Here is a 12,099-nt window from a genome sequence, read left to right as displayed (position 1 = left end):
TATCTACAGTACTACCAACGTCAGTATCTACAGTACTACCAACGTCAGTATCTACAGTACTATCAACGTCATTATCTACAGTACTACCAACGTCATTATCTACAGTACTATCCAACGCTATAACTCCTCTGAGGCTTAAATACAACAGTACTTCAGGTACAAAATACGGAATAGCTGATATTAGCTGAATTAAGATTACCATAGAATAACTCCTCCTTCAGTATATTCTTGTTCTGCATCCAAATACAAGTATGTCCAGCTGGATACGTAATAACTGGCGGCCTTAAGGTTATTTATTAAGACAGTTTTTAATGAAAATGTCTAAATATCTATCATAAACTTCTTTTATCAGATAAAAAGTGAATTTCAAGATACTGAGAGGTAACGTGGAAGACTGCGCCAGACAAAAGCCAAACGAGAGCAGGCTGAATTGGACTCGCTATCAGAGTGGGGCGGTTTAATTAGACTCGTTATCAGGGTGGGTTTTATTGGACTCGCTATCAGAGTGGGGGGTTTAATTGGACTCGCTATCAGAGTGGGTTTAATTGGACCCGCTTTCAGAGTGGGTTTAATTGGACTCGCTATCAGAGTGGGGCGGTTTAATTAGACTCGTTGTCAGAGTGGTGGGGTTTAATTAGACTCGCTATCAGAGTGGGGGGTTTAATTAGACTCGCTATCAGGGTGGGTTTAATTGGACTCGCTATCAGAGTTGATTAATTGGACTCGTTATCAGAGTGGGTTTAATTGGACTCGCTATCAGAGTGGGTTTAATTGTACTCGCTATCAGAGTGGGTTTAATTGGACTCGCTATCAGAGTGGGGCGGTTTAATTAGACTCGTTGTCAGAGTGGGGGGGTTTAATTAGCCTCGCTATCAGGGTGGAGGGGTTTAATTAGCCTCGCTATCAGAGTGGGGGGTTTAATTGGACTCGCTATCAGAGGGGGTTTAATTGGACCCGCTTTCAGAGGGGGTTTAATTGGACTCGCTATCAGAGGGGGTTTAATTGGACCCGCTTTCAGAGGGGGTTTAATTGGACTCGCTATCAGAGTGGGTTTAATTGGACTCGCTATCAGAGTGGGTTTAATTGGACCCGCTATCAGAGACGGTTTAATTGATCAGGTTCACTTTCAAAGAAGAATTACATGTAGCCGCTAGAAATTAAAAATAAATAGATTAAGAAATAAGATAAACACAACTCAAAACCCCACATGATCGTTACTTATTTGTGCCAGCAGATTAAACACCTACTAACGTATTCCTTGAGAACAAACACCATTAAATGTCCTGCTTTCAAAAAATGAGTACGATTGAATGATGACCAACGAAATCATGCCATAAAACCTTTTTTCAATTTTTACAAAAGACAATATAGAAAAACTCAAATACACTTCCGTATACTGTATTCCAAGTACTGGATAATGATAAGGATAAGGAGCTGCCTAGCTTGTATGGGATTACACAACTTCACAGCGTTCTGATAAACGTGGTTTTATTGTTGGTTCTGCCCGTAACCAAACCAAGTCATTTCTTTCAAACTTTGTACTACTATGTTTACAACTTGTATTCCGGAATCAGCCGCTATAACGGTTCGTATTTCTTACCCACGTGGATTTGCCATCAATCAAGTTAGTAGTTATATTGCAAGGTAAAATGGCTCAAATTTGATGATAATAATTTGATTGATGATGTAACATTTGTCTTGAACCATGTTTGATTGTTTTTGATTGCCTGTTATCTCAGTACCCAGTGCAGTTCACTCTGTTGGGTTATATATGAGTCGGTGACATTCACTGGATTACTCCGTCATTTTGTGTTTTTAATCTGAATCGAATTACAGCTATAGTGGGAAAATGTTTAAAAAATGTGTTGACTAGCCTTAAATCAGGTCAGTAGCAGTCAATGTAGTTATGCTATCTATAATTAGGTCACTTGCTATCCATAATTAGGTCACTTGCTATCGATAATAAGGTCACTTGCTATCCATAATTAGGTCACTTGTTATGGTCACTTGCTATCCATAATTAGGTCACTTGCTATCCATAATTAGGTCACTTGTTATGGTCACTTGCTATCCATAATTAGGTCACTTGCTATCTATAATTAGGTCACTTGCTATCCATAACTAGGTCACTCGCTATCCATACTTAGGTGACTTGCTATCCGTAACTAGGGCACTTGCTATCGGTTTATAACTGATCATAATTAGGTCTGGTAAATAGCGTGGTATTAAAACAAAGATAAGACATCATCCGTATGTACATGAGATTTGAACCGGTCTATATCGATCCTTACATAGCTATAGACCCAACTACAGCTCATCGTATTAGGGATGTATATACCTATGGTCAGTACATGGGTATCTCGATTGCTACATGGCTGAAGAATTAGGCTAATGTCCAAATGTTTAAGGATGTTATATCCGAGGTCAGTAACGGTATATTTCGTTTATTACCAATTTTATGAAAAATTATAATCTGCAGATTAAATTTAAATCAGTTTTTAAATGGTAATATTGTTCCAAAATTGAGTCGTCAAGAATCAGAAAATTTAGAGGGGAATATTTCTTATAATGAAGCATCTTGTACACTTAAAAGTATGAAAAATGACTGTCGGACTGAAGTGCTGGTTCTGTACAGCAGTTGAAGGTTAAAATTGATATATAATCAAATGTACAAGTATTGCTGAACTTGACTATTCTTCATATGTGACTATTTTGTATTGGAAATTTAAGTATATTTCAACTTGTCTTGTATTTGGTGGCTTAAAAAATGTAATGTAAATGAAAGGTAATGTAAGGTACACGTATTGAAATACTTCACTGTAAACACATACTATTTAGTGATGGTTATATCTGTATTGTAATACTTCACTGTAAACTCATACTGTTTAGTGATGGTTATATCTGTATTGAAATCCTTCACTGTAAACTCATACTATTTAGTGATGGTTATATCTGTATTGAAATACTTCACTGTAAACTCATACTATTTAGTGATGGTTATATTTGTATTGAAATACTTTACTGTAAACTCATACTATTTAGTGATGGTTATACTGTATTGGAATCCTTCACTGTAAACTCGTACTATTTGGTGATGGTGATATCTATATTGAAATCCTTCACTGTAAACTCGTACTATTTAGTGATGTTTATATCTGTATTGAGATACTTCACTGTAAATTCATACTATTTAGTGATTGTTATATCTGTATTGTAATCCAGATATAACCATCACCAAATAGTATGAGTTTACAGAGACGTATTACAATACAGATATAACCATCACTATTTAGTGATGGTTATATCTGTATTGTAATACTTCACTGTAAACTCGTACTATTTAGTGATGGTTATATCTGTATTGTAATACGTCACTGTAAACTCATACTATTTAGTGATGGTTATATCTGTATTGTAATACTTCACTGTTAACTCATACTATTTAGTGATGGTTATATCTGTATTGTAATACTTCACTGTAAACTCATACTATTTAGTGATGGTGATATCTGTATTGTACATGATATATGTAATTAATGAATCACGTGTATGTGCATAAATGAATTTTTGATTAACAACCTAAAATTTGATAAATAGACAATTTAGTGTGTATTAATCATTTTATTTTATCAATTTCATACCCCCCAAAAGTTATTTAAAACTTATTTATACATATATTAAATGTATATCCAAAATAATGCCGAACATATCACGTACATGTACACAAAAAAGCTACAAGTCACATAGGTAACTTACCTGTGGGGTAAGTATGAAACAGACTATAATTGGATTGCTACCTGGCTGAACACTCGACTACAGATCACCGTATGATGGTCTGCATTCTAAATATAGTACTTGTGACTGATACCTTGTCCCAGATCCGGTGTTACTGTTTTGGTCTTCAAGGACGATGGTGGAAAGAGCCCTATACCACTAGGATAGAGTTACTCTTACCCTATACCACTAGGATAGAGTTACTCTTACCCTATACCACTAGGATAGAGTTACTCTTACCCTATACCCCTATCACTAGTATATACGATAGAGTTACGCTTACCTATCGGACGCGGTGGTTTGTTCACCTCAAATGCCTCCCGGTGTCAAAGTGATATCGAGTATTTACTACGGAGACCGGCATCTGCCGTCAGTTAACAAATCAAAACAGCACTCTAACAATGTAACCATATATCATATATTAATTATTTATTTATTTTGTAATATCAAGAAAACTTTCAAAAACATAAGCCTGTATCATATTTTATTATTTATTCATTTCTTTTGTAAAACAAAGACAGTTATTTTTATAATGTACCCATATATCATATATTAATTATTTATTTATTTTGTAATATAAAGACAGCTCTCCACTTATGGAACCTGTATCATATATTATTATTTATCTATTTTGTAATATAAAGACAGCTCTCCAATAATGGAACCTTGTATCATATATTATTATTTATCTATTTTTTAATATAAAGACAGCTCTCCAATAATGGAACCTTGTATCATATTTTATTATTTATCTATTTTGTAATATAAAGACAGCTCTCCAATAATGGAACCCTGTATCATATATTATTATTTATCTATTTTGTAATATAAAGACAGCTCTCCAATAATGGAACCCTGTATCATATATTATTATTTATCTATTTTGTAATATAAAGACAGCTCTCCAATAATGGAACCCTGTATCATATATTATTATTTATCTATTTTGTAATATAAAGACAGCTCTCCAATAATGGAACCCTGTATCATATATTATTATTTATCTATTTTGTAATATAAAGACAGCTCTCCAATAATGGAACCCTGTATCATATATTATTATTTATCTATTTTGTAATATAAAGACAGCTCTCCAATAATGGAACCCTGTATCATATATTATTATTTATCTATTTTGTAATATAAAGACAGCTCTCCAATAATGGAACCCTGTATCATATATTATTATTTATCTATTTTGTAATATAAAGACAGCTCTCCAATAATGGAACCCTGTATCATATATTATTATTTATCTATTTTGTAATATAAAGACAGCTCTCCAATAATGGAACCCTGTATCATATATTATTATTTATCTATTTTGTAATATAAAGACAGCTCTCCAATAATGGAACCCTGTATCATATATTATTATTTATCTATTTTGTAATATAAAGACAGCTCTCCAATAATGGAACCCTGTATCATATATTATTATTTATCTATTTTGTAATATAAAGACAGCTCTCCAATAATGGAACCCTGTATCATATATTATTATTTATCTATTTTGTAATATAAAGACAGCTCTCCAATAATGGAACCCTGTATCATATATTATTATTTATCTATTTTGTAATATAAAGACAGCTCTCCAATAATGGAACCCTGTATCATATATTATTATTTATCTATTTTGTAATATAAAGACAGCTCTCCAATAATGGAACCCTGTATCATATATTATTATTTATCTATTTTGTAATATAAAGACAGCTCTCCAATAATGGAACCCTGTATCATATATTATTATTTATCTATTTTGTAATATAAAGACAGCTCTCCAATAATGGAACCCTGTATCATATATTATTATTTATCTATTTTGTAATATAAAGACAGCTCTCCAATAATGGAACCCTGTATCATATATTATTATTTATCTATTTTGTAATATAAAGACAGCTCTCCAATAATGGAACCCTGTATCATATATTATTATTTATCTATTTTGTAATATAAAGACAGCTCTCCAATAATGGAACCCTGTATCATATATTATTATTTATCTATTTTGTAATATAAAGACAGCTCTCCAATAATGGAACCCTGTATCATATATTATTATTTATCTATTTTGTAATATAAAGACAGCTCTCCAATAATGGAACCCTGTATCATATATTATTATTTATCTATTTTGTAATATAAAGACAGCTCTCCAATAATGGAACCCTGTATCATATATTATTATTTATCTATTTTGTAATATAAAGACAGCTCTCCAATAATGGAACCCTGTATCATATATTATTATTTATCTATTTTGTAATATAAAGACAGCTCTCCAATAATGGAACCCTGTATCATATATTATTATTTATCTATTTTGTAATATAAAGACAGCTCTCCAATAATGGAACCCTGTATCATATATTATTATTTATCTATTTTGTAATATAAAGACAGCTCTCCAATAATGGAACCCTGTATCATATATTATTATTTATCTATTTTGTAATATAAAGACAGCTCTCCAATAATGGAACCCTGTATCATATATTATTATTTATCTATTTTGTAATATAAAGACAGCTCTCCAATAATGGAACCCTGTATCATATATTATTATTTATCTATTTTGTAATATAAAGACAGCTCTCCAATAATGGAACCCTGTATCATATATTATTATTTATCTATTTTGTAATATAAAGACAGCTCTCCAATAATGGAACCCTGTATCATATATTATTATTTATCTATTTTGTAATATAAAGACAGCTCTCCAATAATGGAACCCTGTATCATATATTATTATTTATCTATTTTGTAATATAAAGACAGCTCTCCAATAATGGAACCCTGTATCATATATTATTATTTATCTATTTTGTAATATAAAGACAGCTCTCCAATAATGGAACCCTGTATCATATATTATTATTTATCTATTTTGTAATATAAAGACAGCTCTCCAATAATGGAACCCTGTATCATATATTATTATTTATCTATTTTGTAATATAAAGACAGCTCTCCAATAATGGAACCCTGTATCATATATTATTATTTATCTATTTTGTAATATAAAGACAGCTCTCCAATAATGGAACCCTGTATCATATATTATTATTTATCTATTTTGTAATATAAAGACAGCTCTCCAATAATGGAACCCTGTATCATATATTATTATTTATCTATTTTGTAATATAAAGACAGCTCTCCAATAATGGAACCCTGTATCATATATTATTATTTATCTATTTTGTAATATAAAGACAGCTCTCCAATAATGGAACCCTGTATCATATATTATTATTTATCTATTTTGTAATATAAAGACAGCTCTCCAATAATGGAACCCTGTATCATATATTATTATTTATCTATTTTGTAATATAAAGACAGCTCTCCAATAATGGAACCCTGTATCATATATTATTATTTATCTATTTTGTAATATAAAGACAGCTCTCCAATAATGGAACCCTGTATCATATATTATTATTTATCTATTTTGTAATATAAAGACAGCTCTCCAATAATGGAACCCTGTATCATATATTATTATTTATCTATTTTGTAATATAAAGACAGCTCTCCAATAATGGAACCCTGTATCATATATTATTATTTATCTATTTTGTAATATAAAGACAGCTCTCCAATAATGGAACCCTGTATCATATATTATTATTTATCTATTTTGTAATATAAAGACAGCTCTCCAATAATGGAACCCTGTATTATATATTATTATTTATCTATTTTGTAATATTAAGACAGCTCTCTAATAATGGAACCCTGTATTATATATTATTATTTATCTATTTTGTAATTGTAATATAAAGACAGCTCTCTTATAAAGTTATATATAACATCTTATTCTTTATTTTGTAATATCGAAACACATCTTTAATAATGTTACTTTTTTCATATTATCATTTATTCATTTTATTATATCAAGACAGCACTCTAAAAAAATAACCCTATATCATATACTATTATTTATCTATTTTGTTTATATCAAGAGAGCTCTCTGAAATATAACCCTGTATCATATTATTTTTTTAATATCAAGACAACTTTCTTATAATGTAATCCTAGTCGATCAATTATAAAAAAGAGTATTCTTAATATTATATATTAAATTAAAAAACAATCGACACATTCGATTGCAAATGAACACCTAAATATGTAGAGATCAAACTAGTGAATGATTTCATTAACTGATAAATAAATATATGTGTGTCATGTTCTTTTACCACGCTTAAAAGAGTAAGAGTAAAATTTGTAGAATCCAAAAGTTGTCGGGGATTAAAATGTCTACCATAATTGTTGAATATCTTCTCTAACGGTCGTCTCCCCGGCCCGATATCAATATTGGGGAGTTTAGTGCCTGCCATGATTGTTGGTAGTTGTCTCCAGCGGTCGTCTCCTCGGCCCGATATCAATATTACGAGTATCATTTCCTTATGGAGTGTACCTTATATTCTAACATAAGACACATGTATATCAAGAGAAGGTATTTTCATCACCCAAATAGACCAAAGACCTTGGAATTAATATCGACTACGAGCAAGAGTACATTGAAAAATATTGCCGCTTTCATTTTTAAAGCGAATGAGACACGGAACATTAACTTATTTAATCAGGAGTAACGTCCGCCCTGATGTCGTGAAACCTGCATTTAAGTATGGAAAGTCACTGTTTTACTTTATTATATATTTATGTAATTTAATGCATTGTACCACTACATATATCCTTGTATATGCAATGTATTTATGGCACAAAGACATTTGTGTCTATTGCTGAATAAAGATTATTATCAATATTGAGGATTTTAGTGTCTGCCATGATTGTTGGTAGCTGTCTCTAGCGGTCGTCTCCCCGGCCCGATATCAATATTGAGGATTTTAGTGCCTGCCATGATTGTTGGTAGCTGTCTCTAGCGGTCGTCTCGTCGGCCCGATATCAATATTGAGGATTTTGTAGGTAAGTTAATTTCTGGTGCATGATCGGTAGTTATCTTCCCCATTAGACTAAAAAAATCAAAATTATGTAATGCTCGTAGAGGTTAGCTTGTTATAAAATGAACTTCAGACTTTTAGCTCAATAACAGATCCTGTGAAAGCCAATGATTATCCAGTCTTTTCTTAAATGCGTTTAAGTTTTGTGAAGTCGCTACACTCTCTGGTAAATTATTCCATAGTTCCACTACTCGTAGTGAGAAAAGTTTTTTCCGGGACATTTCTTACCCGATAGGTAAATATCTGTTTCGAGTTTCCTATCCTACTGTTCCTGGCCGTCATTATCCCGTGGCTTTATACTGCTGTTGGTCATATCCCCTTATCCGCCGATAAGCGAGTGGTAGTAATTTCAAGCAAAGCAAATATAAAATTGGTCTTACTTACATTTAGATGATCTTCAAATGAATGGTCAGAATGTAATGTTAGGCCGATATCTGATTCTGTTTGTGCCAGGACTACGTTATTGATTAAGTATGATCAGGATTCCTCTTGTGGGTTTTTTTCTTAATAGGCATGTATATGCATGTTTGTTCGTGTAAATGTAACGTAGTATACACTCCCTGCTTCATTCTTTAAACCCGTCCAAATCGATTTGAAGCATTGACATGTCTTTCTCTTTTTTCCCATGATTTTTTGATGCCATCTTTTTGTATTTGGCAGCTATCTGGGCTTTCTTCCAATCATCATGACTTTCTTCCAGATGTAGCGATTGATAAATTACAATTGTAAAGCGGTGAGGAAGGAAATTATTGTAGCTATCTCTCGTAGCATTCTGGGAAATAGGGTGTCAACCCCTTGGGATTTCTTTCTTTACCATCTAAGGCAGCCTGAGATTTACTTATTTCCAAGTTAATCATGAAGTGTAACATTTTTTTCTTCCATTGATGGGATATCACCATTTTCTTCTTTAACAAATACTCTTTTAGATAACAAAATTGCCTTTCCTTATCGTTGCTTTGAGGTGGAGGGGTTGTCCGTTTGATCTTTATATAGATCTCAAATACATATTTAAGTTCTTTCAAAGTTTGCGGTTTCTTACTAGCTTTTGTTTGTTTGGGGGTATTGATTATATTGTAGGTATTTGTGTATACTTTGTCGCCTTTATACTGTTATGTGTATATGTTTATTGAGTTAGTTGTGAGTTCCAGTGTAGTGTTGATGTCTTCTCTCACTGCCTCGTAGTCGGCTTTACTGGAAATGTTCACTGGTTGCTTTCTTCACTTTATTTTGATATAAAACTTATAGTCCATAACAAGCTCACAATGATCGCTATTTCCCAGAGGGATTTGAAACTCTAATGTTTTCCTCATTCATGATAACGAGATTTGAAACTCTAGTGTTTTCATCATTCATGATAACGAGATTGAAACTCTAGTGTTTTTCTGATTCATGATAACGAGAGTTGAAACTCTAGTGTTTTTCTGATTCATGATAACGAGAGTTGAAACTCTAGTGTTTTCCTCATTAATGATAAAGAGATTTGAAACTCTAGAGTTTTTCTCATTCATGATAACGAGATTTGTAACTCTAGTGTTTTCCTCATTAATGATAAAGAGATTTGAAACTCTAGTGCTTTCCTCATTCATGATAACGAGAGTTGAAACTCTAGTGTTTTTCTCATTCATGATAACGAGAGTTGAAACTCTAGTGTTTTCATCATTCATGATAACGAGAGTTGAAACTCTAGTGTTTTCATCATTCATGATAACGAGAGTTGAAACTCTAGTGTTTTACTCATTCATGATAACGAGAGTTGAAACTCTAGTGTTTTACTCATTCATGATAACGAGATTGAAACTCTAGTGTTTTCCTCATTAATGATAAAGAGATTTGAAACTCTAGCGTTTTTCTCATTCATGATAATGAGACTTGAAACTCTAGTGTTTTCCTCATTCATGATATCGAGATTTGAAACTCTAGCGTTTTTCTCATTCATGATAATGAGATTTGAACCTCTAGTGTTTTCCTCATTCATGATAATGAGATTTGAAACTCTAGTGCTTTCCTCATTCATGATAAGGAGATTTGAAACTCTAGTGTTGTTGTCATTCATGATAACGAGAGTTGAAACTCTAGTGTTTTCATCATTCATGATAACGAGAGTTGAAACTCTAGTGTTTTCATCATTCATGATAACGAGAGTTGAAACTCTAGTGTTTTACTCATTCATGATAACGAGAGTTGAAACTCTAGTGTTTTTCTCTTTCATGATAACGAGATTGAAACTCTAGTGTTTTCCTCATTAATGATAAAGAGATTTGAAACTCTAGAGTTTTTCTCATTCATGATAATGAGACTTGAAACTCTAGTGTTTTCCTCATTAATGATAAAGAGATTTGAAACTCTAGTGCTTTCCTCATTCATGATAATGAGACTTGAAACTCTAGTGTTTTCCTCATTAATGATAAAGAGATTTGAAACTCTAGCGTTTTTCTCATTCATGATAACGAGAGTTGAAACTCTAGTGTTTTTCTCTTTCATGATAACGAGATTTTAAACTCTAGTGTTTTTCTGATTCATGATAACGAGAGTTGAAACTCTAGTGTTTTCATCATTCATGATAACGAGAGTTGAAACTCTAGTGTTTTCATCATTCATGATAACGAGATTGAAACTCTAGTGTTTTCATCATTCATGATAACGAGAGTTGAAACTCTAGTGTTTTTCTCATTCATGATAATGAGATTTGAACCTCTAGTGTTTTCCTCATTCATGTTAACGAGATTTGAAACATTTGGTTGGTTGCTTCCCAGTTTATATCCGGATAATTACAGTCCCTGACGACCAAGACGTGAGAGTATTTTAGTGATGTTACTTCTACCATGAGATTAAGAAGACGGTCATTTTTAAGTTCTTTCAAAGTTTGCGGTTTCTTACTAGCTTTTGTTTGTTTGGGGGTATTGATTATATTGTAGGTATTTGTGTATACTTTGTCGCCTTTATACTGTTATGTGTATATGACAGTTGTATTGAGTTAGTTGTGAGTTCCAGTGTAGTGTTGATGCCTTCTCTCACTGCCTCGGAGTCGGCTTTACTGGAAATGTTCACTGGTTGCTTTCTTCACTTTATTTTGATATAAAACTTATAGTCCATAACAAGCTCATAATGATCGCTATTTCCCAGAGGGATTTGAAACTCTAATGTTTTCCTCATTAAAGATAACGAGATTTGAAAGTCTAGTGTTTTACTCAACCATGATAACGAGATTTGAAACTCTAGTGTTTTCCTCATTCATGATAACGAGATTTGAAACATTTGGTTGGTTGCTTCCCAGTTTATAACCGGATAATTACAGTCCCTGAAGACCAAGACGTGAGAGTATTTTAGTGATGTTACTTCTACCATG

At 32.1% G+C, this 12,099-nt stretch overlaps 1 protein-coding gene across 1 annotated transcript in view; it reads right to left on the bottom strand.

Moving 5' to 3' along the window:
* LOC110450178 (serum paraoxonase/arylesterase 1-like) overlaps positions 1 to 3,903 on the bottom strand; it is a 25,315-nt gene extending 21,412 nt beyond the window's left edge. Inside the window, exon 1 of the mRNA XM_021497486.1 lies at positions 3,869 to 3,903. The gene's annotated coding sequence lies outside the window, so the exon portion shown is untranslated. The remainder of the gene's footprint in view (positions 1 to 3,868) is intronic.
* Between the last annotated feature and the right edge of the window lie 8,196 nt (positions 3,904 to 12,099).

Source organism: Mizuhopecten yessoensis, unplaced genomic scaffold, assembly GCF_002113885.1.
Source record: "Mizuhopecten yessoensis strain PY_sf001 unplaced genomic scaffold, ASM211388v2 scaffold5061, whole genome shotgun sequence".
Classification (NCBI taxonomy): domain Eukaryota; kingdom Metazoa; phylum Mollusca; class Bivalvia; order Pectinida; family Pectinidae; genus Mizuhopecten; species Mizuhopecten yessoensis.
Note: the sequence above shows the minus strand (reverse complement) of the source record. Positions and strands in the feature narration are given on the sequence as shown.